This window comes from Castor canadensis, chromosome 6, assembly GCF_047511655.1.
Source record: "Castor canadensis chromosome 6, mCasCan1.hap1v2, whole genome shotgun sequence".
In the NCBI taxonomy this organism is placed as follows: domain Eukaryota; kingdom Metazoa; phylum Chordata; class Mammalia; order Rodentia; family Castoridae; genus Castor; species Castor canadensis.
The window spans coordinates 126,232,854-126,238,163 of record NC_133391.1 but is presented as its reverse complement, the minus strand read 5'-3'; the positions used below and the strand labels follow the sequence as shown (position 1 = coordinate 126,238,163).

The following is a 5,310-nucleotide window of genomic DNA, read 5'->3' as shown; positions in this document are numbered from 1 at the left end:
TTTATAGGGCATCTCTGACATCTGATTGATCTTGTTACTCTTATCAACCTTGGCCAGTTGGAACTTGAATTGGATTTAATTTGATTTGAAAAAAGAAAGAAATGGGACATTTCTTGCACTCTGGCTGTTGCAGAACAATTGGTACCAGTTGTAAATGGATTGACTGATGTTTCCTGTGGATCTGTATAGACACATGAATAATGCATAGATTAGAAGTTTGTACTTCACTTGTTTTACTAGGTATCTTACATGTCTCACAGGCTATGCAAATACTGTCACCTTTGCTTTGTGGATTAGCTCAGGATATGTTAAATTCAAGATGTACGTATAATGCCTTTATCAGTTTACCTTCAAATCCCCAACCTTATTTAATATATGCCGTGGGATGCAAACTTATTTTAAAATCAGCTTAGGAAAAGTAGGGTTAGTGAAATAAATTGGCTGATATTATATCCAAACAAAGACTGCACAGTGCCCACTAAGTCAGACAAAATTATCTTTCAGGATTATTTGTATTCCTGTTACCATTTTAGCTTGCCTAATTAGGCATGAACTGTACCTAGAAAATATTATGTGCAAAAAAAACCTAGAGAAATGTGTGTCTTAGGTATTAAAAAGGGAAACATTTGAGATTCAAATATCTTTCTCTTTTAAGGAGAGAGCATTGATGAGGAAGAAAAGCTGCCATATTGGAAGAGGGGAGGGAATGTATTAAGGGTAATTAGTAAAAATAGAAAGTGTGAAGACAGTGGACTTAGGGATACTTGTGTAGGTACCATGATCTGATACATAAAAAAATAAGAGAGGAGAGAAAGCAAGTTTAACAGTTTGCATTCTTTCAACCAGACTAGTGGGATGAATAAGGCTATACTTTTCTCTCTATGTATCTCAGTTTTACTGACCCATAAATTACTCTCCTATTTTATGCTAATGGATTTATAATTGAGAGGTAAAATTATGTTAAAGGCAGTCAAAATTAATTAGAAGTGGTTTTGCCCTCTTGGGGATATACCCAAAAGACTGTGACTTTTTGTGATATACCCAAAAGACAGGTTACTCCAGAGGCACCTGCACACCCATGTTTATTGCAGCACTATTCACAATAGCCAAGTTATGGAAACAGCCAAGATGCCCCAGCACTGATGAATGGATTAAGAAAATGTGGTATCTATACACAATGGAATTTTATGCAGCCATGAAGAAGAATGAAATGTTATCATTCACTGGTAAATGGATGGAATTGGAGAACATCATTCTGAGTGAGGTTAGCCTGGCCCAAAAGACCAAAACTTGTATGTTCTCCCTCATATTCGGACATTAGATCAAGAGCAAATACAACAAGGGGATTGGACTTTGAGCACATAATAAAAGCGAGAGCACACAAGGGAGGGGTGAGGATAGGTAAGACACCTAAAAATTAACTAGCATTTGTTGCCCTTAATGCAGAGAAACTAAAGCAGATACCTTAAAAGCAACTGAGGCCAATAGGAAAAGGGGACCAGGAACTAGAGAAAAGGTTAGATCAAAAAGAATTAACCTAGAAGGTAACACACACGCACAGGAAATTAATGTGAGTCAACTCCCTGTATAGCTATCCTTATCTCAACCAGGAACACTTGTTCCTCCTATTATTGCTTATGCTCTCTCTTCAACAAAATTAGAGATAAGGGCAAAATAGTTTCTGCTGGGTATTGAGGGGGTTGGGGGGAGAGGGAGGGGGCTGAGTGGGTGGTAAGGGAGGGGGTGGGGGCAGGGGGGAGAAATGACCCAAGCCTTGTATGCACATATGAATAATAGAACAATAAAAAAAAGTTCAAAAAAAAAAAGAAGTGGTTTTGCATATAGTCTATCTAGACCTTATTGGAAAAAGATATGGGGAGAGGGCTGAATAAATTTGTGGACTAGAGGAAGAAGGAAGTTATGAAGGGAGAGGATTTTGAGTTGTGTATTAAGAGGTTAACTTTTTCTGGGTAGTGCTAATTTTTATTTATTATTTTTAAATTTAAATTTTAAAACTGACACATGAAAATATAAAAATTATACATATTCGTGGGCTACTGTGTGGTATTTCAATATGTGTTCATACTACTAATGTTTAAATCAAATTAAACACAGCTACCTCCTTAAACATTTGTCATTTCTTGTGGTGAAAAATTCAGATTCCTTTCTTCCAGCTTTTTGAAATATGCAGTTCATTATAATCATCTAGTCATCCTACCGTGCAATAGCACTCCCGAATTTCTTGGCCTTATCAAACTCCGTGTTAGTACTTGCTGATCAACCTTTCCACATCCTTCCCTCTCTGTCACTTTCCAGTTTCCATTCTCAAATCCTATGAGGTCGGCTTTTTTATATTTCACATGGGAGTGAGATCATGTGGTACTTGTCTTTCTGAGTAAGTGTTAACTTTTGCTTGGCATGCCCAGGACAGCTGCTGACTATTGTGAGCCAGTTATTTCTTCTGCAGGTTCTTGTCATGTCAGTGCAAGGAATAGATCAGGTAGCTGCATGTTCATGCAGACTCTCCTGTTTCAGCCTGGAGGAAACAATGACTGCACAGCAGGCAGAAGCACACCTCTGGTTCTCTGGAAGTTGGCTGATGTTCCTAACAACCTAGACTGTCTGCCACTTCCATTGTTTTGCTAACTTCTACCATCACTCTGGAGACAGGGCCTGTTAAAACAGGCAATGAACAACTTGTGTTGATTTTCAACGTGTCAAGATGTGATCTCACTTAAGACAAGGATTTAACTTACTCTTGGTAGTCGAGTAGCACTTTGGATAGTATCAGGTATAAAATGTGCATGCAATAACTTTAAGTAAATGAATATATATGATTGAATGAAGAAATGAAATATTTAAGAGAAAAACAGGGCCTCGTTTTAATGTGCCTCCAGCAGTGCAAATATTTCTCTATGTCTAGATGTAAATTTGATATTGAAAAATAAATTCTTAAAGTAAAAATTATAAAATTAACTTTTTTGGTTTACACAATCAACTCTATAATAAGCATTCTGTTAGGTTAATTTTCTTTACTCCTTTTTTTTTTTTTTCCAGAAGTGCCGTAGCTTTTTTACTTGCAAAATGGAATCCAATTCCCTGCCCTTGCTGTCTCATAGGTCTTTTTTTTTTTTTCATTTTTCTTTTATTATTCATATGTACATACAAGGCTTGGTTCATTTCTCCCCCCTGCCCCCACCCCCTCCCTTACCACCCACACCGCCCCCTCCCTCTCCCCCCCGAATACCCAGCAGAAACTATTTTGCCCTTATTTCTAATTTTGTTGTAGAGAGAGTATAAGCAATAAGAGGAAGGAACAAGGGTTTTTGCTGGTTGAGATAAGGATAGCTATACAGGGCATTGACTCACATTGATTTCCTGTGCGTAGGTGTTACCTTCTAGGTTAATTCTTTTTGATCTAACCTTTTCTCTAGTACCTGGTCCCCTTTTCCTATTGGCCTCAGTTGCTTTAAGGTATCTGCTTTAGTTTCTCTGCGTTAAGGGCAACAAATGCTAGCTAGTTTTTTAGGTGTCTTACCTATCCTCACCCCTCCCTTGTGTGCTCTCGCTTTTATCATGTGCTCATAGTCCAATCCCATTGTTGTGTTTGACCTTGATCTAATGTCCACATATGAGGGAGAACATACGAGTTTTGGTCTTTTGGGCCAGGCTAACCTCACGCAGAATGATGTTCTCCAATTCCATCCATTTACCAGCGAATGATAACATTTCGTTCTTCTTCATGGCTGCATAAAATTCCATTGTGTATAGATACCACATTTTCTTAATCCATTCGTCAGTGGTGGGGCATCTTGGCTGTTTCCATAACTTGGCTATTGTGAATAGTGCCGCAATAAACATGGATGTGCAGGTGCCTCTGGAGTAACAGTCTTTTGGGTACATCCCCAAGAGTGGTATTGCTGGATCTCTTTCCTCCTTGAATGAAATTTTTAGGGAGACTCCATAAAGACTCCATAAAGACTTATTAATAAAAGTCTTTTGACCTCTTGAGCACTCAAAAAAAGATTGTTCAGTGTGAACTGATGTCAGTTCAGTTCAGCACATCTGATTCACTCTTACAATCAAATTTGCTCTTGGCAGTCTAGCAGTGGGGAAAGTGGGAATGAATAATTGTACTGTATTTCTTCACCTGGACTTTGTGGAGTACTTCTACGGCCTACTAAGGATGCTTTCAGCTGCCGTTTGAAGTTTGAGATGGTAGGAAGATAAGGGGGCAGGAAATGTCTTCTTTGACTAGTAATGCTGTGAACTATTATCAGCCCTTGCTGGGCTCATTGGATGTGCAATATTTTCGGGTTCTTTGGATACTTCCTCTTATCACTTCTGGGGGCTTCTCACAGTTCCCTGGAGTTGAGTGAATGAGCCTGCTTTGACTGGTTGCTTAGAGTTTGCTGGAGTTCCTTGACTGCTCATCTTTAGCCTTTTTTTGCTGAGGGCTTCTTACCTTCTGAGACTGCCTTTTGGTCCAGATATAAGTTAACCTGATACTGGTTTCCTCTCTCCCTCCCCATTTACCCCTCTCTCGCCATATCTGATCCACATAAAATATGCATTTTTCACTCATCATCGGTAGGAATGTAGATACTCTCCAAGCATAGCACTCTTGTCAACTCTCTGGCAGACAACTTCAACCACAGCTACTTCTCAGATATGAGTTGGGCTCAATTACCCAGCTCCTCACACCTCAAGGCATCCATATCACCCTCACTGAGTGGTTTCCATGAAGACCCTGACTCTAAGCTTGAGGGGAATACAAAGTTTCCTATCATCCCCATGGAGGATTGAAGGGAGTGGAACTCCTACAGATCTTCTAGAGAAACCCTCCCTGTGAAAAGCCTCAGTTTAACACTTACCTGGCAGGGGAGATACCATGATCACGAAGGTGGTTTTCCCAGGGCGAGGCTTATCCATTGCACTCCGGATGTGCTGACCCCTGCGATTTCCCCAAATGTGGGAAACTCGACTGCATAATTTGTGGTAGTGGGGGACTGCGTTCGCGCTCTCCCCTGGAATAAAAAAAAAAAAAAAAAAAAAAGAAAAGCCTCAGTTTACTCCTCCTACGCCTCAGTGTGAACCTGTCTGTGGGGCACAGACACTTCTTTTGCCAGTTCTATGTGGTGGTCTACCAAACTCACTTTGAGATGTGAGAGTGGTTGGCTCTTATCATCTTGGGTCCACAAATGAAACTGAGTCTGAGGTACTTCTGTGTGCTCACTCTCATGCATAGGCATGAAAAAATTCTTAATACTTGATTTTTAAAGTTATTAGAAATGGGTCATTCCAAGATGA

At 39.7% G+C, this 5,310-nt stretch overlaps 1 non-coding gene across 1 annotated transcript; it reads left to right on the top strand.

Annotated features, from left to right (window-relative positions):
- The first annotated feature begins 4,866 nt into the window (after positions 1 to 4,866).
- LOC141424315 (U1 spliceosomal RNA) lies at positions 4,867 to 5,030 on the top strand. The gene has a single exon (XR_012449265.1). It is a non-coding gene; the product is annotated as a U1 spliceosomal RNA (small nuclear RNA).
- The last annotated feature ends 280 nt before the right edge of the window (positions 5,031 to 5,310 follow it).